At 46.9% G+C, this 12,465-nt stretch overlaps 13 non-coding genes across 13 annotated transcripts; 2 read left to right on the top strand and 11 right to left on the bottom strand.

Moving 5' to 3' along the window:
• Positions 1 to 214: 214 nt before the first annotated feature.
• LOC141284631 (U4 spliceosomal RNA) lies at positions 215 to 355 on the bottom strand. Its single transcript, XR_012338462.1, has one exon. It is a non-coding gene; the product is annotated as a U4 spliceosomal RNA (small nuclear RNA).
• Positions 356 to 845: 490 nt separating this feature from the next.
• On the top strand, positions 846 to 927 carry trnas-gcu (transfer RNA serine (anticodon GCU)). The gene has a single exon. It is a non-coding gene; the product is annotated as a tRNA-Ser (tRNA).
• A 490-nt stretch (positions 928 to 1,417) lies between these two features.
• LOC141286033 (U4 spliceosomal RNA) lies at positions 1,418 to 1,557 on the bottom strand. Its single transcript, XR_012339161.1, has one exon. It is a non-coding gene; the product is annotated as a U4 spliceosomal RNA (small nuclear RNA).
• Positions 1,558 to 2,139: 582 nt separating this feature from the next.
• On the bottom strand, positions 2,140 to 2,213 carry trnan-guu (transfer RNA asparagine (anticodon GUU)). The gene has a single exon. It is a non-coding gene; the product is annotated as a tRNA-Asn (tRNA).
• A 1,457-nt stretch (positions 2,214 to 3,670) lies between these two features.
• Positions 3,671 to 3,886, bottom strand: LOC141347388 (small nucleolar RNA U3). The gene has a single exon (XR_012357342.1). It is a non-coding gene; the product is annotated as a small nucleolar RNA U3 (small nucleolar RNA).
• A 973-nt stretch (positions 3,887 to 4,859) lies between these two features.
• On the bottom strand, positions 4,860 to 5,000 carry LOC141284638 (U4 spliceosomal RNA). Its single transcript, XR_012338463.1, has one exon. It is a non-coding gene; the product is annotated as a U4 spliceosomal RNA (small nuclear RNA).
• A 490-nt stretch (positions 5,001 to 5,490) lies between these two features.
• Positions 5,491 to 5,572, top strand: trnas-gcu (transfer RNA serine (anticodon GCU)). The gene has a single exon. It is a non-coding gene; the product is annotated as a tRNA-Ser (tRNA).
• A 488-nt stretch (positions 5,573 to 6,060) lies between these two features.
• On the bottom strand, positions 6,061 to 6,200 carry LOC141286055 (U4 spliceosomal RNA). The gene has a single exon (XR_012339183.1). It is a non-coding gene; the product is annotated as a U4 spliceosomal RNA (small nuclear RNA).
• Positions 6,201 to 6,782: 582 nt separating this feature from the next.
• Positions 6,783 to 6,856, bottom strand: trnan-guu (transfer RNA asparagine (anticodon GUU)). Its single transcript has one exon. It is a non-coding gene; the product is annotated as a tRNA-Asn (tRNA).
• A 1,458-nt stretch (positions 6,857 to 8,314) lies between these two features.
• On the bottom strand, positions 8,315 to 8,530 carry LOC141347394 (small nucleolar RNA U3). The gene has a single exon (XR_012357343.1). It is a non-coding gene; the product is annotated as a small nucleolar RNA U3 (small nucleolar RNA).
• Positions 8,531 to 9,503: 973 nt separating this feature from the next.
• LOC141284652 (U4 spliceosomal RNA) lies at positions 9,504 to 9,644 on the bottom strand. Its single transcript, XR_012338466.1, has one exon. It is a non-coding gene; the product is annotated as a U4 spliceosomal RNA (small nuclear RNA).
• A 1,062-nt stretch (positions 9,645 to 10,706) lies between these two features.
• Positions 10,707 to 10,846, bottom strand: LOC141286066 (U4 spliceosomal RNA). The gene has a single exon (XR_012339194.1). It is a non-coding gene; the product is annotated as a U4 spliceosomal RNA (small nuclear RNA).
• A 582-nt stretch (positions 10,847 to 11,428) lies between these two features.
• On the bottom strand, positions 11,429 to 11,502 carry trnan-guu (transfer RNA asparagine (anticodon GUU)). Its single transcript has one exon. It is a non-coding gene; the product is annotated as a tRNA-Asn (tRNA).
• Between the last annotated feature and the right edge of the window lie 963 nt (positions 11,503 to 12,465).

The raw sequence follows: 12,465 nt of genomic DNA on the forward strand, positions 1-12,465 counted from the left end.
CTGAGAGGCCACCGGACCAGACAGGCCCAACATGTTTACGATGGGTAACGGTGAGCTGTAATTGCGTTGCAGTTTAACGATACTTGTCTTGAGAACATATTGACAAAACAACAAACCTTCTGGCTCTGGCGCACTATCATCAGCAGACCGTTTTTTTGGCGAGGAAAAAAAACCCTAAACGAAACAAGGCTATATTTCTCAACAAAACTCTAAGCCTCCAGAGAGACTAGCAAAAATTGCCAAAGATAACTGTATTTCAAGTCATCCTGGCGGGGTATTGGGTAAAGTTTTCAACCAGCAATGATCGCGCCTCGGACAAACCTCATAGGCTACAATATTGCCTCTGCGAAAGAATGCAGGCGACGGTCGTGACCTTTTTCTGCACCTACGTGGATGTGAACCGACAAGGTGGTAGCAAGCTTTAAACTGCCGCACAAACAGTCTCCTGCCACGGGTTGCTGCACCGTGTTTCTACGGAACAGATTAGAGGTGTGTAAAAGACGGCTCATTCACTATTCCCTCTGTGCTCAAAACAGCCAGCTGAAAGCACGGCAGCAGCAGCTGAAAAGGTCCGCAGCATGGCCTATCTCGGTCAGCAAGGGGACGGGGTGGCCGAGTGGTTAAGGCGATGGACTGCTAATCCATTTTGCTCTGTGCAATGGTTGGAATCCATTCTTGTCGTTCGGTTCCTTTAGCACTGGACCTTAATCCTGGTCCTAGGGACCCCATGCTAAACTTTTTGTGTGTCCTCCTTATCTAACACACTCAGTTCAGTTCTTTGAGTTCTCTACTAATGAACTGATGATCTGAATCAGGAGTGCTAAATAAAAAATGTCACTTAAAATGACGAGGTGGCCGAGTGGTTAAGGCGATGGACTGCTAATCCATTGTGCTCTGCACGCGTGGGTTCGAATCCCATCCTCGTCGTTCGCCTCCTTTAGCAGTAATTCTCGGTCCTGGGGACCCCACTCTGCGCTTTTTGTGTCTTCCTTATCTGACACACTCAGTTCAGTTCACTGAGTGCTCTACTAATGAGCCGATGGTCTGAATCGGGAGTGTTAAATAAAAGGACCACGGAAAGTGACGGGGTGGTCGAGTGGTTAAGGCGATGCAAGGCTAATCCGTTGTGCTAGGCTCACCTTGGTTTGTGTGGGTTTGAAATCCCGTCCTCTTCATTTGATGATTTAGCACCACTGAGAGCCCACCAGAACAGACAGGCCCAACCTGTTTACGATGGGTAGCGGTGAGCTGTGATTGTGCTGTAGTTTAATGATACCTGCAGCGAAGTCTTGAGAGCATATTGACAAAACAACTAATCTTCTGGCTCCGGCACGCTATGATCTGTAGACACCTCTTTGACGAGGACCAACAACCAGCCACTCTAACAAAACGAAGCAAAACTTTGTTTTTCAAGAAGTGTCCAGAGAGACCGGCAAAAACTGAGAAGCTGACTGTATTTCAAATCATCCAGATGGGATATCGGGGAAAGTTTACAACCAGCAATGATCACACCTCAGATAAACCACACAAGCTACAACATTGCCTCTGCGATAGAATACCGGTGACGGTCGTGACCTTTTCTTGCAGCTACGTGGATGTGATCCGACAAGGTGATAGCAAGCTGGATGAGCCCCAGAGACAGATCATCAGTGAAGACCTCTTCACCTAGACGGCCATCGACGCAAGACTGTGAAAACCAGATCCTCTCCAATCTGACACTGTGGCAACATGGAACTTTTGCATCTACATTAAAATTAGTCTGTTTGTTCTTATTCTGAGGTCACCGTAGCCGCCATATCCATTCTGTATTCCGATTAGATGGTCACTGCAGTCCCCCGGATCCAGTCCGTACCAAGAGCAGATGGTGGATCAGCACCTTCAGCCGAATGTCAGCGGATACCATGTCAACTAGATGAGCCCCAGAGACAGATCATCAGTAAAGAATGAATCCACATGCCACAGCAAACTCGAGCTGGTGAAAATGTTCACCAAACACCCGCCGCTGACTTCTTTTAAAAGAAGCCAGCTTATTGAAGGTGCACAGGATAAACGCCCTGAGAAAGCTGTGCCTCGCAACCCTAAGAATGGCATAGGCGCTAGTGGACACCTGACGCGCGTGCAAAACACCGGCATTTCACACGTCCCTGGGTGGGCTCGAACCACCAACCTTTCGGTTAACAGCCGAACGCGCTAACCGATTGCGCCACAGAGACAGACATTGCGCATCGGCTGCCGAGGGATCACGGTTGTAAAAGCAAGGGTTAGGGTTAGGGATTAGAATCGCACGTACTAACAGGCTGTTTTGAAAGATGTTTCCGGAGCTCGCAAAATCCACTTAGCCTGTGCGGAGAATGGGCACGCTGGAGCCCGCCACCCTGTTGGGAAGAAAGAGCGCCAACAGAGCCCAACGTCTCATGCTCTACCGACTGAGCTAGCCGGGCTGGTTGTGGTCTCCTTCACCGGGTCGGACGCAGTTTTCATCGGCTCCCAAATGACACAGGCGAAACGGAGGCTCTCGCGTTGTGCAAGACTGTCGAGCCGTCCCGTGGGTAGTGCTTAGAGCAGGCTTAGAGTTTTCTTCTGTCAGTTTTGACCCAATCTGTTATTGGGAAGCGCAGTTTGACCCAGCAGTGCGGGCCAACAACATGTTCTGTCTTGCCGCGTGAAGGCGGTTCAATGCTTTGGTCAGCGTATGGTTGAGATGTGATTTTCCACCAATTTGGGGCACCTTTCTTATGGAAATCAAGGATAAATCTATATAAGGATAAGGATAAATCTTCTATATTTCGGTGGTCTTTTGCAAACACTAGATTTATATGTCAGTTCCAACATAACACCGACTGTTACGCAACAGTCCCGGGATCGTTAATAGTTACGCCTCCAACATTTGCATCGCCCAATCATCGGTAACGTCAGTACATCAGTAAAACAAGGCAAGCCACTGAAGGGACACGGTTAGCTTAATGCTAGCGCTAGCCTGTTACATTGCAGTACAAAAGATATCACTTACCACATAAACAGAGAGATGACTGTGCTGATGATGGTGAATGATGGAGAAATAACTGCGCTGATGATGGCGAATGATTTACAGATCCAGAGTATCACCGAGAAGCAGCTGAACTTGTGTGGTAAGAAGCGCTCCCTCTGCATTATAACTTTACACAGAGCACATGGATCACAGTAATGAGACTAAAATGTCTGCGATACAAAATGGCAGATTCAACAAACCACATATTAAAAGCCGCTAGAGCTCCTAATTAAATAAATATTTTTATCAATGTGCCAGATATAGAGATGAGCAGCTCTGTGAAACAGCCAATCGGAGCAGAGCTCATTAATATTCATGAAGCTTCCAAAAAAGGCAATAACAGAGCATTTCATTCTAGGGACAAATCCTAGGGTTGTAAATGGTCCTGTAAAACCGTTTCTGGAGATTGTTTGCCCTTTCCTATGCCATATACCTTCTATGCAGATATCAAAGAACAAATTAAAATATTCTCTCAATGCATTTTATGGCAACTTTAAGTTGATAGAACCAGCTGACATCTTATCCTGACATTCTGAATATCAAGGATGGTGACACCCACCAACAAAAATGTAAAAAAAAAAAAAAAAATCTCAATCATAACGACTCATAAGATTTTTAATCTGATATTTACATTTTTCAGAGACCACTCTGACCATACTCTCTTCTTCTATGCTGCTTAAATGCCACACAGAACGTTCATCAATGGTGTGGAGCATATGAAATAAACCATTACTCCACACCCGATTCACGCTCAGAAAAGAGTATCAAAGCTCATCATCGTAGTTTGGGAGACACTACACTTTTGAAACACATTTCCTAGTTAGAAACTATAGAAATGATCCCTGAAAGTATAGTCTTGACCTCCATTTTGCAAAACCAGCTTAGGCGAGTTCTGACACTTTGAGTCTCAGAGATGGTTACAACCTAACAACAGAGATGAGAAAAGTTACATTTGAAACATCATTAGAGTCCTAAAATTTTGTTTGTAATTTTAGTTGGATGCAGTTTTCATTGGCCCCCAAATTACACAGGCGAAACTGAGGCTCTCGCGTTGTGCGAGACTGTCAACCCGTCCCGTGGGTAGGGCTTAAAGCAGGCTTAGAGATTTCTTCTGTCAGTTTTGACCCAATCTGTTTTTGGGAAGCGCAGTTTGACCCAGCAGTGCGGGCCAACAACATGTTCTGTTTTGCCGCGTGAAGGCGGTTTAATGCTTTGGACAGCGTATGGTTGAGATGTGATTTTCCACCAATTTGGGGCACCTTTCTTATGGAAATCAAGGATGATTTCATGGGAAATGGCAAACTGGTGTAGCGTTTGGCTAATAAGCTAAAGCTACAAAGGATGTACCGGTGCCCCGTCGTCCGAGCAGAATCCACATTCGGCCGTAATCGGAGGTTACTACTAACGTTCGATTGTGTCTCATAGGGAGTTTGGCGCAGGGCCTCAGTGGAAAACAGGCCCTCGGCGGCTGAAACAAAAGACGAAGAATGCATCCACATGCACATGAATCAGGAATGTTAAATAAAGAAACCCCGCCGGATGACGAGGTGGTCCAGTGGTTAAGGCGGTGGAAGGCTAATACATTGTGCTCGACACGCATTCGAAGCTTTAGCGCCACTGAGAGGCCACCGGACCAGACAGGCCCAACATGTTTACGATGGGTAACGGTGAGCTGTAATTGCGTTGCAGTTTAACGATACTTGTCTTGAGAACATATTGACAAAACAACAAACCTTCTGGCTCTGGCGCACTATCATCAGCAGACCGTTTTTTTGGCGAGGAAAAAAAACCCTAAACGAAACAAGGCTATATTTCTCAACAAAACTCTAAGCCTCCAGAGAGACTAGCAAAAATTGCCAAAGATAACTGTATTTCAAGTCATCCTGGCGGGGTATTGGGTAAAGTTTTCAACCAGCAATGATCGCGCCTCGGACAAACCTCATAGGCTACAATATTGCCTCTGCGAAAGAATGCAGGCGACGGTCGTGACCTTTTTCTGCACCTACGTGGATGTGAACCGACAAGGTGGTAGCAAGCTTTAAACTGCCGCACAAACAGTCTCCTGCCACGGGTTGCTGCACCGTGTTTCTACGGAACAGATTAGAGGTGTGTAAAAGACGGCTCATTCACTATTCCCTCTGTGCTCAAAACAGCCAGCTGAAAGCACGGCAGCAGCAGCTGAAAAGGTCCGCAGCATGGCCTATCTCGGTCAGCAAGGGGACGGGGTGGCCGAGTGGTTAAGGCGATGGACTGCTAATCCATTTTGCTCTGTGCAATGGTTGGAATCCATTCTTGTCGTTCGGTTCCTTTAGCACTGGACCTTAATCCGGGTCCTGGGGACCCCATGCTAAACTTTTTGTGTGTCCTCCTTATCTAACACACTCAGTTCAGTTCTTTGAGTTCTCTACTAATGAACTGATGATCTGAATCAGGAGTGCTAAATAAAAAATGTCACGTAAAATGACGAGGTGGCCGAGTGGTTAAGGCGATGGACTGCTAATCCATTGTGCTCTGCACGCGTGGGTTCGAATCCCATCCTCGTCGCTCGGCTCCTTTAGCAGTAATCCTCGTCCTGGGGACCCCACTCTGCGCTTTTTGTGTCTTCCTTATCTGACACACTCAGTTCAGTTCACTGAGTGCTCTACTAATGAGCCGATGGTCTGAATCGGGAGTGTTAAATAAAAGGACCACGGAAAGTGACGGGGTGGTCGAGTGGTTAAGGCGATGCAAGGCTAATCCGTTGTGCTAGGCTCACCTTGGTTTGTGTGGGTTTGAATCCCGTCCTCTTCATTTGATGATTTAGCACCACTGAGAGCCCACCAGAACAGACAGGCCCAACCTGTTTACGATGGGTAGCGGTGAGCTGTGATTGTGCTGTAGTTTAATGATACCTGCAGCGAAGTCTTGAGAGCATATTGACAAAACAACAAATCTTCTGGCTCCGGCACGCTATGATCTGTAGACACCTCTTTGACGAGGACCAACAACCAGCCACTCTAACAAAACGAAGCAAAACTTTGTTTTTCAAGAAGTGTCCAGAGAGACCGGCAAAAACTGAGAAGCTGACTGTATTTCAAATCATCCAGATGGGATATCGGGGAAAGTTTACAACCAGCAATGATCACACCTCAGATAAACCACACAAGCTACAACATTGCCTCTGCGATAGAATACCGGTGACGGTCGTGACCTTTTCTTGCAGCTACGTGGATGTGATCCGACAAGGTGATAGCAAGCTGGATGAGCCCCAGAGACAGATCATCAGTGAAGACCTCTTCACCTAGACGGCCATCGACGCAAGACTGTGAAAACCAGATCCTCTCCAATCTGACACTGTGGCAACATGGAACTTTTGCATCTACATTAAAATTAGTCTGTTTGTTCTTATTCTGAGGTCACCGTAGCCGCCATATCCATTCTGTATTCCGATTAGATGGTCACTGCAGTCCCCCGGATCCAGTCCGTACCAAGAGCAGATGGTGGATCAGCACCTTCAGCCGAATGTCAGCGGATACCATGTCAACTAGATGAGCCCCAGAGACAGATCATCAGTAAAGAATGAATCCACATGCCACAGCAAACTCGAGCTGGTGAAAATGTTCACCAAACACCCGCCGCTGACTTCTTTTAAAAGAAGCCAGCTTATTGAAGGTGCACAGGATAAACGCCCTGAGAAAGCTGTGCCTCGCAACCCTAAGAATGGCATAGGCGCTAGTGGACACCTGACGCGCGTGCAAAACACCGGCATTTCACACGTCCCTGGGTGGGCTCGAACCACCAACCTTTCGGTTAACAGCCGAACGCGCTAACCGATTGCGCCACAGAGACAGACATTGCGCATCGGCTGCCGAGGGATCACGGTTGTAAAAGCAAGGGTTAGGGTTAGGGATTAGAATCGCACGTACTAACAGGCTGTTTTGAAAGATGTTTCCGGAGCTCGCAAAATCCACTTAGCCTGTGCGGAGAATGGGCACGCTGGAGCCCGCCACCCTGTTGGGAAGAAAGAGCGCCAACAGAGCCCAACGTCTCATGCTCTACCGACTGAGCTAGCCGGGCTGGTTGTGGTCTCCTTCACCGGGTCGGACGCAGTTTTCATCGGCTCCCAAATGACACAGGCGAAACGGAGGCTCTCGCGTTGTGCAAGACTGTCGAGCCGTCCCGTGGGTAGTGCTTAGAGCAGGCTTAGAGTTTTCTTCTGTCAGTTTTGACCCAATCTGTTATTGGGAAGCGCAGTTTGACCCAGCAGTGCGGGCCAACAACATGTTCTGTCTTGCCGCGTGAAGGCGGTTCAATGCTTTGGTCAGCGTATGGTTGAGATGTGATTTTCCACCAATTTGGGGCACCTTTCTTATGGAAATCAAGGATAAATCTATATAAGGATAAGGATAAATCTTCTATATTTCGGTGGTCTTTTGCAAACACTAGATTTATATGTCAGTTCCAACATAACACCGACTGTTACGCAACAGTCCCGGGATCGTTAATAGTTACGCCTCCAACATTTGCATCGCCCAATCATCGGTAACGTCAGTACATCAGTAAAACAAGGCAAGCCACTGAAGGGACACGGTTAGCTTAATGCTAGCGCTAGCCTGTTACATTGCAGTACAAAAGATATCACTTACCACATAAACAGAGAGATGACTGTGCTGATGATGGTGAATGATGGAGAAATAACTGCGCTGATGATGGCGAATGATTTACAGATCCAGAGTATCACCGAGAAGCAGCTGAACTTGTGTGGTAAGAAGCGCTCCCTCTGCATTATAACTTTACACAGAGCACATGGATCACAGTAATGAGACTAAAATGTCTGCGATACAAAACGGCAGATTCAACAAACCACATATTAAAAGCCGCTAGAGCTCCTAATTAAATAAATATTTTTATCAATGTGCCAGCTATAGAGATGAGCAGCTCTGTGAAACAGCCAATCGGAGCAGAGCTCATTAATATTCATGAAGCTTCCAAAAAAGGCAATAACAGAGCATTTCATTCTAGGGACAAATCCTAGGGTTGTAAATGGTCCTGTAAAACCGTTTCTGGAGATTGTTTGCCCTTTCCTATGCCATATACCTTCTATGCAGATATCAAAGAACAAATTAAAATATTCTCTCAATGCATTTTATGGCAACTTTAAGTTGATAGAACCAGCTGACATCTTATCCTGACATTCTGAATATCAAGGATGGTGACACCCACCAACAAAAATGTAAAAAAAAAAAAAAAAAATCTCAATCATAACGACTCATAAGATTTTTAATCTGATATTTACATTTTTCAGAGACCACTCTGACCATACTCTCTTCTTCTATGCTGCTTAAATGCCACACAGAACGTTCATCAATGGTGTGGAGCATATGAAATAAACCATTACTCCACACCCGATTCACGCTCAGAAAAGAGTATCAAAGCTCATCATCGTAGTTTGGGAGACACTACACTTTTGAAACACATTTCCTAGTTAGAAACTATAGAAATGATCCCTGAAAGTATAGTCTTGACCTCCATTTTGCAAAACCAGCTTAGGCGAGTTCTGACACTTTGAGTCTCAGAGATGGTTACAACCTAACAACAGAGATGAGAAAAGTTACATTTGAAACATCATTAGAGTCCTAAAATTTTGTTTGTAATTTTAGTTGGATGCAGTTTTCATTGGCCCCCAAATTACACAGGCGAAACTGAGGCTCTCGCGTTGTGCGAGACTGTCAACCCGTCCCGTGGGTAGGGCTTAAAGCAGGCTTAGAGATTTCTTCTGTCAGTTTTGACCCAATCTGTTTTTGGGAAGCGCAGTTTGACCCAGCAGTGCGGGCCAACAACATGTTCTGTTTTGCCGCGTGAAGGCGGTTTAATGCTTTGGACAGCGTATGGTTGAGATGTGATTTTCCACCAATTTGGGGCACCTTTCTTATGGAAATCAAGGATGATTTCATGGGAAATGGCAAACTGGTGTAGCGTTTGGCTAATAAGCTAAAGCTACAAAGGATGTACCGGTGCCCCGTCGTCCGAGCAGAATCCACATTCGGCCGTAATCGGAGGTTACTACTAACGTTCGATTGTGTCTCATAGGGAGTTTGGCGCAGGGCCTCAGTGGAAAACAGGCCCTCGGCGGCTGAAACAAAAGACGAAGAATGCATCCACATGCACATGAATCAGGAATGTTAAATAAAGAAACCCCGCCGGATGACGAGGTGGTCCAGTGGTTAAGGCGGTGGAAGGCTAATACATTGTGCTCGACACGCATTCGAAGCTTTAGCGCCACTGAGAGGCCACCGGACCAGACAGGCCCAACATGTTTACGATGGGTAACGGTGAGCTGTAATTGCGTTGCAGTTTAACGATACTTGTCTTGAGAACATATTGACAAAACAACAAACCTTCTGGCTCTGGCGCACTATCATCAGCAGACCGTTTTTTTGGCGAGGAAAAAAAACCCTAAACGAAACAAGGCTATATTTCTCAACAAAACTCTAAGCCTCCAGAGAGACTAGCAAAAATTGCCAAAGATAACTGTATTTCAAGTCATCCTGGCGGGGTATTGGGTAAAGTTTTCAACCAGCAATGATCGCGCCTCGGACAAACCTCATAGGCTACAATATTGCCTCTGCGAAAGAATGCAGGCGACGGTCGTGACCTTTTTCTGCACCTACGTGGATGTGAACCGACAAGGTGGTAGCAAGCTTTAAACTGCCGCACAAACAGTCTCCTGCCACGGGTTGCTGCACCGTGTTTCTACGGAACAGATTAGAGGTGTGTAAAAGACGGCTCATTCACTATTCCCTCTGTGCTCAAAACAGCCAGCTGAAAGCACGGCAGCAGCAGCTGAAAAGGTCCGCAGCATGGCCTATCTCGGTCAGCAAGGGGACGGGGTGGCCGAGTGGTTAAGGCGATGGACTGCTAATCCATTTTGCTCTGTGCAATGGTTGGAATCCATTCTTGTCGTTCGGTTCCTTTAGCACTGGACCTTAATCCTGGTCCTAGGGACCCCATGCTAAACTTTTTGTGTGTCCTCCTTATCTAACACACTCAGTTCAGTTCTTTGAGTTCTCTACTAATGAACTGATGATCTGAATCAGGAGTGCTAAATAAAAAATGTCACTTAAAATGACGAGGTGGCCGAGTGGTTAAGGCGATGGATTGCTAATCCATTGTGCTCTGCACGCGTGGGTTCGAATCCCATCCTCGTCGTTCGCCTCCTTTAGCAGTAATTCTCGGTCCTGGGGACCCCACTCTGCGCTTTTTGTGTCTTCCTTATCTGACACACTCAGTTCAGTTCACTGAGTGCTCTACTAATGAGCCGATGGTCTGAATCGGGAGTGTTAAATAAAAGGACCACGGAAAGTGACGGGGTGGTCGAGTGGTTAAGGCGATGCAAGGCTAATCCGTTGTGCTAGGCTCACCTTGGTTTGTGTGGGTTTGAAATCCCGTCCTCTTCATTTGATGATTTAGCACCACTGAGAGCCCACCAGAACAGACAGGCCCAACCTGTTTACGATGGGTAGCGGTGAGCTGTGATTGTGCTGTAGTTTAATGATACCTGCAGCGAAGTCTTGAGAGCATATTGACAAAACAACTAATCTTCTGGCTCCGGCACGCTATGATCTGTAGACACCTCTTTGACGAGGACCAACAACCAGCCACTCTAACAAAACGAAGCAAAACTTTGTTTTTCAAGAAGTGTCCAGAGAGACCGGCAAAAACTGAGAAGCTGACTGTATTTCAAATCATCCAGATGGGATATCGGGGAAAGTTTACAACCAGCAATGATCACACCTCAGATAAACCACACAAGCTACAACATTGCCTCTGCGATAGAATACCGGTGACGGTCGTGACCTTTTCTTGCAGCTACGTGGATGTGATCCGACAAGGTGATAGCAAGCTGGATGAGCCCCAGAGACAGATCATCAGTGAAGACCTCTTCACCTAGACGGCCATCGACGCAAGACTGTGAAAACCAGATCCTCTCCAATCTGACACTGTGGCAACATGGAACTTTTGCATCTACATTAAAATTAGTCTGTTTGTTCTTATTCTGAGGTCACCGTAGCCGCCATATCCATTCTGTATTCCGATTAGATGGTCACTGCAGTCCCCCGGATCCAGTCCGTACCAAGAGCAGATGGTGGATCAGCACCTTCAGCCGAATGTCAGCGGATACCATGTCAACTAGATGAGCCCCAGAGACAGATCATCAGTAAAGAATGAATCCACATGCCACAGCAAACTCGAGCTGGTGAAAATGTTCACCAAACACCCGCCGCTGACTTCTTTTAAAAGAAGCCAGCTTATTGAAGGTGCACAGGATAAACGCCCTGAGAAAGCTGTGCCTCGCAACCCTAAGAATGGCATAGGCGCTAGTGGACACCTGACGCGCGTGCAAAACACCGGCATTTCACACGTCCCTGGGTGGGCTCGAACCACCAACCTTTCGGTTAACAGCCGAACGCGCTAACCGATTGCGCCACAGAGACAGACATTGCGCATCGGCTGCCGAGGGATCACGGTTGTAAAAGCAAGGGTTAGGGTTAGGGATTAGAATCGCACGTACTAACAGGCTGTTTTGAAAGATGTTTCCGGAGCTCGCAAAATCCACTTAGCCTGTGCGGAGAATGGGCACGCTGGAGCCCGCCACCCTGTTGGGAAGAAAGAGCGCCAACAGAGCCCAACGTCTCATGCTCTACCGACTGAGCTAGCCGGGCTGGTTGTGGTCTCCTTCACCGGGTCGGACGCAGTTTTCATCGGCTCCCAAATGACACAGGCGAAACGGAGGCTCTCGCGTTGTGCAAGACTGTCGAGCCGTCCCGTGGGTAGTGCTTAGAGCAGGCTTAGAGTTTTCTTCTGTCAGTTTTGACCCAATCTGTTATTGGGAAGCGCAGTTTGACCCAGCAGTGCGGGCCAACAACATGTTCTGTCTTGCCGCGTGAAGGCGGTTCAATGCTTTGGTCAGCGTATGGTTGAGATGTGATTTTCCACCAATTTGGGGCACCTTTCTTATGGAAATCAAGGATAAATCTATATAAGGATAAGGATAAATCTTCTATATTTCGGTGGTCTTTTGCAAACACTAGATTTATATGTCAGTTCCAACATAACACCGACTGTTACGCAACAGTCCCGGGATCGTTAATAGTTACGCCTCCAACATTTGCATCGCCCAATCATCGGTAACGTCAGTACATCAGTAAAACAAGGCAAGCCACTGAAGGGACACGGTTTGCTTAATGCTAGCGCTAGCCTGTTACATTGCAGTACAAAAGATATCACTTACCACATAAACAGAGAGATGACTGTGCTGATGATGGTGAATGATGGAGAAATAACTGCGCTGATGATGGCGAATGATTTACAGATCCAGAGTATCACCGAGAAGCAGCTGAACTTGTGTGGTAAGAAGCGCTCCCTCTGCATTATAACTTTACACAGAGCACATGGAT

Source organism: Garra rufa, chromosome 1, assembly GCF_049309525.1.
Source record: "Garra rufa chromosome 1, GarRuf1.0, whole genome shotgun sequence".
In the NCBI taxonomy this organism is placed as follows: Eukaryota; Metazoa; Chordata; class Actinopteri; order Cypriniformes; family Cyprinidae; genus Garra; species Garra rufa.